The sequence below is a fragment of the Octopus sinensis genome, linkage group LG27 (assembly GCF_006345805.1).
Source record: "Octopus sinensis linkage group LG27, ASM634580v1, whole genome shotgun sequence".
Classification (NCBI taxonomy): Eukaryota; Metazoa; Mollusca; class Cephalopoda; order Octopoda; family Octopodidae; genus Octopus; species Octopus sinensis.
Window position 1 is genome coordinate 8,008,143 of NC_043023.1, and position 12,521 is coordinate 8,020,663.

The window sequence follows — 12,521 nt, forward strand, 5'->3', positions numbered from 1 at the left end:
CCTCGAAAAGAGCCATATTCTAGTGAAAAGGGAGACATCTCAGCATGGTGTCTGTACAGTTCGAGGACAAGGTGTGGTTGAAGACCCTGAATGCTTGTGTAGGGCACTGGCCATAAATTTATAACAGACGGACTATAGACAGGAACCTCACAGCTGGCTACTTAGTGAGTTGCTCTGCAGAGAAGGGACTTCCGATCTTTTCCGTTTGACCGGCAGTTTTTTCTAGCGGTGTCATATGAAATTGTCACCCATAATTATGACCCTAGTATTGATCTATTGCATTTCAATCTCTTTTAGGGTTAGAGGTGGGGGGAAGGGTATCTTTTTCTTCCGAAATGTAAATAAACCCAATCTGTTTCTTAAACGAGGGACATATTCATACGGCACAGAATGTTTTCACCTTAGTAGACGTCATTGATTGGTTGAAATGCAAGAAATTAAACAACAAATATCTTACAAACTATAGAATTTTCTCAATAAAGCCAAGAGAAAAAGACGTTTTATAAACACATTCTACCAGTATACGAAGTTTAAAACTGTTTAGTTACGTGGAAATTAATTTAGAAAACTGCCGGTCAAACCGAAAAGATCCTAGAATATACAAATATACTTTGTTAAATTAATCTGGTGAGAATTTGAAAAAAACTTGAAGCTGGAGTTATTGACAGAAAGGGACAAAGTTAAAAAAAACACCGGAACGTATCCAACGAGTCAGTAGCGCTCTCTATTGGAGAATTGAGGAAATACAATCATATCAAGGGACACAACTTGTACAAGACATCAACCACGAGGCCAAAGTAGCTAATTAGGGAAGTTAATTAGGGAGGTTAATTACCGATCACTGAGTCGCTGTTTATTTGTGAATACGGTAAGTTGACAAAGATTTACTTTAAGGCTGTAATATTGTTGATAATACTACTAATAATAAGGTAAATAATAGAATTCTGTGAACCTCTCGATGTTACAGTAATTATTTTTCCAAGCGGGAACCTGACGATAATTAGGAAAATATATTTGTTCGTCTTAATTAATAATTTCCAAACTGAAATGTTGATCTGTTGTTTATAAAATACTATGACCGACTGATACATGTGATATAAAGTAAATTAGTTGGTAAAAATGAATGTAATGTGGCATAATTAATTAGTAAAATGAGAAGAAACCGATTGAAGAATTCCACATTAATTAATTCTGTCCCGTTGTTAATGAGGCATTGATAAAACGGTAAGTTGATGAAGATTTGCTTTAAGGTTATATTAATATTCGTAATGGTAGTTTCAAATTTTGGCCCAGGGCGAGCGGGAGTCGATGACACGGGCCCCAGAATTTCCTGAAAGGGATGAACGGCAAAGTGAACCTCGGCTGTATTTGAACCCAAGACTTACTGTCGAGATCGACTCTGGGATCTTTTCGGTTTGAACGACAGTTTTTAAAAATAATTTCCACGTAACTAAACAGTTTTAAACTTTGTATACCGGTGGAGTGTGTTTATAAAACATCTTTTTCTCTTGGCTTTCTTGAGAAAATTCTATAGTTTGTGAGATATTTGTTATTTTTTTTTCTTCAATTTCTGCAATTTCAACCAATCAATGACGGTTATTGAGGTGAAAACATTCTGTGCCGTATGAATATGTCCCTCGTTTATAAACAGATTGGGTTTATTTACATTTCTGAAGAAAAAGATACCCTTCCCCTTACCCCTAACCCTAAAAGAGATTGAAATGTAATAGATCGATACTTGGGTCATAATTATGGGTGACAATTTCATATGACACCGCTAGAAAAAAACTGCCGTTCAAACCGAAAAGATCCCCCAAGACCTACTGTGGAGATCGACTCTGTGTTTCATTTTTTTCAGTGTGAGTAAAAAATAATAATAATCTTTGGTACTTTAGGCACAAGTCCTGAAATTTGGTAGAAGGGCGTAAGTCGATTCCATGGACCCCAGTACTGTTCTTATTTTATCGATCTCGAAAGGCAAAGTCGACCTCGGCGGACTTTGAAGTGTTAGAGTAAAGACGGACGAAATGCTGTTAAGCATTTTGTCCAGTATGCTAATGATTCTGCCAGTAAATAATGGAATTCTGTGAACCCTTCGAAGTTACTGCAATCTGTGAAAATGCATAGAAAGATTGAGAAAATATGCTCGCTTGTCTTAGATATAAAAAAAGGGATTTTCCTGAAAGGTATGAGGAAGGTAGGCGTAGGGCCGAACTAAGCCTTGTGAGTGGATTTCATAGACAGAAACTGAAAGAAGCCCTTTGTATATGTGTGTGTGTGTGTGTATATATGTTTTTGTGTGTGTGTGTATGTTTTTGTGCCTGTGTTTGTCTCCCCAACATTGCTTGACAACCGATGCTGGTGTGTTTACGTGCCCGTAACTTAGCGGTTCAGCAAAAGCAACAAATAGAATAAGTACTAGGTCGATTTGCTTGACTGTAAGGCGGTGCTCCAGCATGGTCACAGTCAAGTGCCTGAAACAAGTAAAAGAGTAAAAGTTGTGTAGGTATGCCAGTCTTTCAACACTTCAATGAACTCCGACCCTTGCGAACATTGACATTAAACGGATGACAGTATTGATGTTGTAAAATTTGCAATGTTGAATTATTATGTCACTTAACTATTCTCTTTATATCACTGTTTCTTTTCCTCTTTCAGAATATCAGATCATGTTGACGTAAAAGAAATCTTGTCGTTCAGATGTGACTTTTGATATTTTTATGGACTTTCATCAACTAAAGGAAGGCAATATATTTATAAGGAGCCTTCATCAATACATCAACCTTTTTATATTGATATAATCTATGACAAACAACAGCAAAATATTTTTCTTGTCTTCACTGTCTGGAATGTAGAGGAGGTGATTGCTTTACAAGTTTGGATAACTTTATGAAGGACCTGACAGTTTTCACCTGGTAATTTAGATATTAAGATCACAGCTGAAAGAAACATAGCATTAAATTATTCCCTGAAAACAGTAACTGAACTGAACACAATTATATTCTTAGAAAAGAAAAAAAAAATAATATTGTGACATATATGACAAATCATTCTCCCATAATGAATAATTTAATAAAATCTAAAAACCCTGATACCAGAGAGAAACCATATTTCTGTGATGTCTGTGGAAAATCATTCTCTAGCAGAACTCACTTGACCATTCACAGATGTTTTCATACGGGTGAGAAGCCATATCATTGTGATATCTGTGGTAATTCATTCTCTTGTAATAGTCAATTGACTAATCATAAACGTATTCATACTGGAGAGAAGCCATATCATTGTGATATTTGTGGTAAATCATTTTCTGAAACTTGCAATTTAACTGTTCATAAGCGTACACATACAGGAGAGAGGCCATATCATTGTGATATCTGTGGCAAATCATTCACTGCAAACAGTCATTTTACTAAACACAAGCGCGTTCATACAGGAGAGAAACCCTATCGTTGTGATATTTGTGGAAAATTATTTTCTCAGAGAAGTCACTTGTCTGTTCACAAACGTACACATACAGGAGAGAAGCCATATCAGTGTGATATCTGCGGTAATTCATTCTCTTGTAATAGTCAGTTGACTACTCATAGACATATTCATACTGGTGAAAAACCGTATCCCTGCGATTTATGTGATAAATCATTTTCTCAAATTAATGCTTTAACTAGACACAAACGTGTTCATAATGGTGAGAAACCATATCGCTGTGATATCTGTGGTAAATCATTTTCTGAAAATAGCACTTTAACTATTCACAAGCGTATTCATACAGGTGAGAAGCCATATCAATGTATTATCTGCGGTAAATCATTTTCAGAAAATAGTCTCTTGACTAGACACAGACGTATTCATACTGGGGAAAAACCATATCAGTGTGATATCTGTGGTAAATCATTCTCACGAAAATTCCACTTAAGTAGACATATGAGTATACACACACAAGTGTGACTGTATAAGTATTAAAATTTGTTACAACATGCCTAAAATTACTTCTAGTTTTTCTGCAAAGAGACAGGGATTTTTTTTATCTCTTCAAATTTCATGGTATCAACTTCAATTTCATCAATGTCAACATCAAATTCAACTAAGACTTTGATTTCTGAAGATGGTCATGCTGGAGTCTTGAGGAATTTGTTATGAGAGAATAAAGAAATGAGAATAAGGAATAAAAACTGAATTAAACTGAAGTTGGTTTTGTCTATGTACTTTCATCATTGTCGTCATTTTCATCATCATCATCCTTCAGCGATAGCTTTTCTTTATATGCTGTCATGGGTGGGACGGTTTGACATGAGCTGGCATGCTGCACCAGGTTCCAGTCCGATTTGTTTGGGTTTCTTTGGATGTATTCTCCTAATATTAACCAGTTTACAGTTTATGCTGTGTGCTTTATATCATCATCATCATCATTTAACATCCGCCTTCCAAGCTAGCATGGGTTGGACGATTTGACTGAGGACTGGTGAACGAAATGGCTGCACCAGGCTCCTTTCTAATCTGGCAGAGTTTTGACAGCTGGATGCTTTTCCTAATGCCAACCACCCCGAGAGTGTAGTGGGTGCTTTTATGTGTCACCGGCATGAGGAACAGTCAGGCAGTACTGGCAACGGCCATGCTCAAATGGTTTTAGCTCAAAAGAGATTGGTTAAAATTCAAAAAATTAAACTACGTTAAACAAACAAATTACAATTTTCTCAAGAAGGCCAAGAGAAAAAAACGTTTTATTTTGACACATTCTACCAGTATACTAAGTTTAAAAGTGTTTAATTAACTAGAAATTGTGTTGAAAAGTGCCGTTCAAAAGGAAAAGATCCATTTAGGGTTAGGGTTAGGATCAGTGACAAGGATGTCTCAGTTTTAGACGCAGCAAAAGATTTTAGCTAAATAGAAAATTCGAAAAATTAAACTATGTTAAACTTACAAATTACAATTTTCTCAAGAAAGCCAAGAGAAAAAGATGTTTTATTTTGACACATTCTACCAGTATACCAAGTTTTAAAGTAAATTTTACGGCAGAAATCGTTTTCACCTTAATAGATGTCTTTGATTGGTTGAAATTGCCGAAATGCAGGAAATTAAACAAATATGTTACAAACAACAGAATTTTCTCAATAAAGCCAAGAGAAAAAGATGTTTTATAAACACATTCTACCAGTATACGAAATTAAAAATGTTTTAGTTACATAGAAATTATTTTAAAAATCTGCCGGTCAAAGCGAAAAGATCCTAATGATGTGTAGGGCACTGACCATGGGCTCATCGTAGACAACATGAAGACAGGGACCTTCACTGCTGGATAGCTAGCGAGCTGGTCCAGAAAAGGGAATTCCGGTCGGGCAACATGAAGTCTTAAATCAAACATTTTTCTGAAAGGTAAAAGTGAAGTGTGTAGTAAACTTGTGTGGGTATATCAATGTTTCAACGCCTCAATGAACTCTGACCCCTGTAAACATTGACATTAAATGGCTGACAGTGTTCATGTTGAATTACTATGTCACTTAACTATCCTCTTTATCTTACTGTTTCTTTTTATATTTCAGAATATCACATCATGTTGACATGAAAGAAATTACTTCGTTCAGATGTGCCTTTGATATTTTCATCAACTAAAGGAAGATGATATATTTATAAGGAGCATTCATCTATACATCAACGTTTCTATATAAATATAATCTATGACAAACAACAGCAGAATATTTTTCTTGTCTGGAATGTAGAGGAGGTGATTGCTTTACAAGTTTGGATAACTTTACAAACGAGTTGACAGTTTTCACCTGTTGATTTAGGTATTAAGTAAGATCACAGAAGAAAGAAAGATTTACATTAAATTATTCTCTAAAAAAGGGAATGCAAATGGACACAAACATATTCATAGAAAAGAAAAAAACAATATTATTGTGATATATATATGACAAATTATCCTGTCATAATGAATAATTTAACTGAACCTAAAAACCCTGATACAAGAGAGAAGCCATATTTCTGTGATGTGTGTGGAAAATCATTCTCTCGAAGAAATCACTTGACTATTCACAAGTGTATTCATACAGGAGAAAAGCCATATCATTGTAATATCGGTGGTAAATCATTCTCTCGTAGTGGCAACTTGTCTGATCATAAACACATTCATACAGGAGAGAAACCTCACCATTGTGATATCTGTGGTAAATCATTCTCTGAAAATGGCAGTTTAACTAAACACAAACGCATTCATACAGGAGAGAAGCCATTTCATTGTAAGATCTGTGGCAAATCATTCATTGAAAGTGGTCACTTGAATAAGCACAAGCGTGTTCATACAGGAGAGAAACCATATCATTGTGATATCTGTGGTGAATCATTTTCTCAAAATAGCACTTTAACTAGTCACAAATATACTCACACAGTTGAGAAGCCATATCATTGTGACATCTGTGTTAAATCATTCTCTTGTAGTAGCCACTTGACTAAACACAAGCGCGTTCATACAGGAGAGAAATTATATCCTTGAGATATCTGAGGTTAATCATTCTCTTATAATACTCACTTGACTAATCATAAACATATACATACTGGGGGGAAAAAACCACATCACTGTGATATCTGTGATGAATAATTCTTTCAAAATGGCCACTTCAGTACACGTGAGTATTCACACACAACTGTAACTGTACCAGTAATGAAATTTATTACAACACGACAACGATAACTTCTATTTTTCTCTGCTAAAAGGCGTTTTTTTTTATCTCTTCAAATTTGATGTTATCAACTTCAAATTCATGAATATGAACCTGAATGCCGTGTATATATGGAAATATATCAACACAACAAAGCCTTTGAGGTGTCTTCACAAGACAGCAGCGTATTCATTCAGGGGAGAAGCCATATCATTGCAATATCTGTGGTAAATCATTCTCAAAACAATCTCACTTCAGTACACGTTTGTGTATACACACTCAAGTGTGACTATATAAGTTTTAAAATTTGTTACAACATACATAAAATTACTTCTAGTTTTTCTGCAAAGAGACAGGGATTTTTTTTAACTCTTCAAATTTCATCAATGTCAACATCAAATTCAGCAAAGACTTTGATTTCTGAAGATGGTCATGCTGGAGTTTTGAGGAATTTGTTATGAGAGAATAAAGAAATGGGAATAATGAATAAAAACTGAATTAAACTGAAATTGGTTTTGTCTATGTACTTTCATCATTGTCGTCATTTTCATCATCATCATCCTTCAGCGATAGCTTTTCTTTATATGCTGTCATGGGTGGGACAGTTTGACATGAGCTGGCAAGCCCTAATGCTGCACTAGGTTCCAGTCTGATTTGTTTTGGTTGCTTTGGATGTATTCTCCTAATATTAACCAGTTTACATTTTATGCTGTGAGCTTTATATCATCATCATCATCATTTAACATCCGCCTTCCAAGCTAGCATGGGTTGGACGATTTGACTGAAGACTCGTGAACCAAATGGCTGCACCAGGCTCCTTTCTGGTCTGGCAGAGTTTCGACATCTTGATGCCCTTCCTAATGCCAACCACTTCAAGAGTGTAGTGGGTCCTTATACATGTCACTGGCATGAGGACTTGTCAGGCTGTACTGGCAATGGCCACGCTCAAACGGTGATTTTTACGTGCCACCTGCACAGGAACCAGTCCAGCAGCACTGGCAATGACCTCGCTCGAATACTTTTTCACGTGCCATCGGCATATGTGCCAGTAAGACAGTGCTGGTAACGATCATGCTCAAATGGTGCTTTTTACCTGCCACACAGCATATATATATATATATATTTATAAAATTTAATAAGGGTAGAAATTGATATTAATCAATTAAAACCAATTCATATTAAAAAAATCCAAAGATTAAAATATCTTTTACATACAAAATGTAAAGGACTGACCACTAAAAGTTAATGGTCAGTCATTTGAGTTTTGTAGGTAAAAAATATATATATATATATATGTGGAAGGGCATCCAGCTGTAGAAACTCTGCCAGATCAGACTGGAGCCTTGTGCAGGCAATTTAAAATCACAAACCAAACACCACCTTCCTTTCACTTCCCACTCTCTCTCTCTCTCATGACCTCACTGTCCCTCCTCGGATCTTTTCCTTTTGAACGGCAGACAATTTCTAGTTAACTAAACACTTTAAAACTTCGTATACTGGTAGAATGTGTCAAAATAAAACATTTTTTTCTCTTGGCTTTCTTGAGAAAACTGTAATTTGTTTGTTTAACGTAGTTTAATTTTTCGAATTTTAACCACTGAATCGCCTCTAATTGAGCTAAAATCATTTGCTGCGTCTAAAACTGAGACAACATCCTGTCACTAATCCTAACCCTCAATTTTTATTGTTTTTAATTGTTAAATTAATTTAGTTGTTACGCATGTAAAAAAAAACGTCCATTGCTTTAGTTTTTTTTTAGACGCGTAACAATTAATAAAAAAAAAATTAGGGTTAAGGTTAGGTTGAGGGTTAGTGAGAGGATGTTGTCTCAGTTTTAGACGCAGCAAATGATTTTAGTTGAATGGAGGTAATCGATTGGTTAAAATTGCCGAATTGCTCGAAATATCTTACAAACTATAGAATTTTCTCAATAAAACCAAGAGAAAATGTTGTTTTATAAACACATTCTACCAGTATACGAAGTTTAAAAGTGTTTAGTTAACTAGAAATTGTGTTGACATCTGGCGTTCAAAAGGAAAAGATCCCCCTCCTCTTTTGCTCTGCTTCTCACTTCAGCTATACCTCCTCTTCTTCTTGTCGCCCTTTTCAAGCCTAGCCAGGCTCATGGAACCGGTTTCCTGGTTTCTGTGACGTATGTGGGATCTTTTCCTTTTGAACGGCATTTCGGCAATTTTAACCAATCAATTACCTCAATTCAACTAAAATCATTTGCTGCGTCTAAAACTGAGACAACATCCTCTCACTAACCCTCAACCTAACCTTAACCCTAATTTTTTTTAAATTTTTAAATTAATTTAATTCCAATGTTTTTGTTTTTATTACACTCGTAACAATTAAGAAAAAAGAAATTTAAGGTTAGGGGGGAGGTTTAGGGTTAGTTACAGGATGTTGTCTAAGTTTTAGATGCAGCAAATGATTTTAGCTCAAAAGAGAGCATAGGATTGGTTAAAATTCGAAAAATTAAACCACGTTAAACAAACAAATTACAATTTTCACAAGAAGGCCAATTGAAAAAAACGTTTTCTTTTGACACATTCTACCAGTATACGAAGTTTAAAAGTGTTTAATTAACTAGAAATTGTGTTGAAAACTGCCGTTCAAAAGGAAATGATCCATTTAGTGTTAGGGTTAGGATCAGTGACAGGATGTCTCAGTTTTAGACGCACCAAATGATTTTAGCTAAATAGAAGCAATCGATTGATGAAAATTCGAAAAATTTAACTACGTTAAACAAACAAATTGCAATTTTCTCAAGAAAGCCAAGAGAAAATAATGTTTTATTGTGACACATTCTACCAGTATACGAAGTTATAAAGTGTTTAGTTAACTAGAAATTGTCTGCCGTTCAAAAGGAAGAGATCCAATTTATGTGCTGAAAAGGAGTAGACTTTATTAAAATAATCTGGTGTAAATTTGGAAACACTCGAAGGTAATTTATTGACAGAATGGGACAAAGAAAATCACTGGAGCGGAACCAACACGTCAGCAGAGCCATCTCTAGTAAAATTAAAGAAATACAATCATACGAAGGGAAGTAACTTCTACAACACAGTGAACCACTCGATGTTACAGTAATTATTTTTCGACGCGGGAACCTGACAATAATTAGGAAAATATATTTCTTCGTCTTAATTAATAACTTTGAAACTGAAATGTTGATTTGATGCTTATAAAATACTATGACCGACTGATACATGTGATATGACTGAAATTAATTGGTAAAGTGAGAATAAAACAGCGTAATTAATTAGTAAAATGTGAGGAGTCCGATTGAAGAATTCCACATTAATATATGTTATCCTGTTGTTTATGAGGCATTGATAAAACGGTAAGTTGATAAAGATTTACTCTAATGTTATATTAATAATAGTAATGATGATGATGATTTCAAAACTGGCCCAGGGTCAGCAATCTTTAATACGAGCGATAAGTCGATTGCATGGGTCCCGGTTTTTTCCCGAAAGAGATGAAAGACAAAGTCGATCTCATCCGTATTTGAACTCAGGACTTTCCGCCGAGGTTGGCTTTGTATTTCATTCCATTCCGTGTGAAGAAAATAATAATGATGATGATGATAATAGTAATCTTTTGATAATTAAAACAATAACCTTTTGTGCTTTTGACCTGAAAATTGGCGGGAAGGCATAAGTGAATTACATGGACCCTAGTACTTGATTGCTTCTTATTTTTTCTACTTGGAAATGATGAAAGGGGACCTTGATGTGATATGAACTTTGAGAGTAATGATGCGATCTTTTCACTTTGACCGGCAGATTTTAAAAATAATTTCTATGTAACTAAAACATTTCAAACTTCGTATACTAGCAGAATGTGCTTAAAAAACATGTTTTTCTCTTAGCTTTCTTGAGAAAATTCTGTAGTTTGTAACATATTTGTTTAATTTCTTGCATTTCGGCAATTTCAACCAATTAATGACGTCTATTGAGGTGAAAACGATTTCTGGCGGCGTTATATGAAAATGTCCCTGTTACATATTATATATTCGTTTAAGAAACAGATTGGGTTTATTTACATTTCTGAAGAAAAAAAGATACCCTTCCCCCAACCCTAAAACAGATTGAAATGCAATAGATCAATACTAGGATCATAATTATGGGTGGACACTAAATAGGGAACGGTTTTGTTATCCAGCTCTGTTTACGAGTGACCCCTCAGTTTATGGCCACAGGGTATCTTTTTTCTCATAAAAAACAGGGGCATTTTGATATTACGCCGCCAGTATATGTTACGGCAGAAATCGTTTTCACCTCAATAGACGTCTTTGATTAGTTGAAATTGCCGAAATGCAAGAAATTAAACAACAAATATGTTACAAACAACAGAATTTTCTCAAGAAAGCAAAGAGAAAAAGATGTTTTATATACACATTCTAATAAACTTGTGTGGGTATACCATTGTTTCAATGCCTCAATGAACTCTGACCCCTGTAAACATTGACATTAAATGGCTGACAGTGTTCATGTTGTAATATTTACAATGTTGAATTACTATGTCACTTAACTATCCTCTTTATCTTACTGCTTCTTTTTATATTTCAGAATATCACATCATGTTGACATGAAAGAAATTACTTCGTTCAGATGTGCCTTTGATATTTTTATCAACTAAAGGAAGATGATATATTTATAAGGAGCATTCATCTATACATCAACGTTTCTATATAAATATAATCTATGACAAACAACAGCAGAATATTTTTCTTGTCTGGAATGTAGAGGAGGTGATTGCTTTACATATTTGGATAACTTTACAAACGAGTTGACAGTTTTCACCTGTTGATTTAGGTATTAAGTAAGATCACAGATGAAAGAAAGATTAACATTGAATTATTCTCTAAAAACATATTCATAGAAAAGAAAAAAACAATATTATTGTGATATATATGACAAATTATCCTGTCATAATGAATAATTTAACTGAACCTAAAAACCCTGATACAAGAGAGAAACCATATTTCTGTGATGTCTGTGGAAAATCATTCTCTCAAAGAACTTACTTGACTATTCACAAGCGTATTCATACAGGAGAGAAACCATATCATTGTGATATCTGTGGTAAATCATTCTCTGAAAATGGCACTTTAACTCAACATAAACGTATTCATACAGGAGAAAAGCCATATCATTGTGATATCTGTGGTAAAACATTCTCTCAAAGTTATCACTTAACTGATCACCGGCGCGTTCACACTGGAGAGGAACCGTATCTTTGTGATATCTGTGGTAAATCATTTTCTTGTAATAGTCACTTGACTAGACATAAACGCATTCATACAGGAGAGAAACCTCATCATTGTGATATCTGTGGTAAAACATTCTCTCAAAGTTATCACTTGACTAAACATCTGCGCGTTCACACAGGAGAGAAACCATATCATTGTGATATCTGTGGTAAATCATTTTCTTGTAATAGTCACTTGACTAGACATAAACGCATTCATACAGGAGAGAAACCTCATCATTGTGATATCTGTGGTAAAACATTCTCTCAAAGTTATCACTTGACTAAACATCTGCGCGTTCACACAGGAGAGAAACCTCATCATTGTGATATCTGTGGTGAATCATTCTCTGAAAATGGCAGTTTAACTAAACACATACGCATTCATACAGGAGAAAAGCCATATCATTGTGATATCTGTGGTAAATCATTCTCTGAAAATAGCACTTTAACTCAACATAAACGTATTCATACAGGAGAAAAGCCATATCATTGTGATATCTGTGGTAAATCATTTTCTTGTAATAGTCACTTGACTGTCCATAAACGCATTCATACAGGAGAGAAACCTCATCATTGTAAGATCTGTGGCAAATCATTCATTGA

General features: G+C 34.8%; 1 protein-coding gene across 1 annotated transcript in view; it reads left to right on the forward strand.

Moving 5' to 3' along the window:
- The first annotated feature begins 850 nt into the window (after positions 1-850).
- LOC115225502 (E3 ubiquitin-protein ligase MIB2-like) overlaps positions 851-12,521 on the forward strand; it is a 233,569-nt gene continuing 221,898 nt past the window's right edge. The window contains exon 1 of the mRNA XM_036514380.1: positions 851-868. The gene's annotated coding sequence lies outside the window, so the exon portion shown is untranslated. The remainder of the gene's footprint in view (positions 869-12,521) is intronic.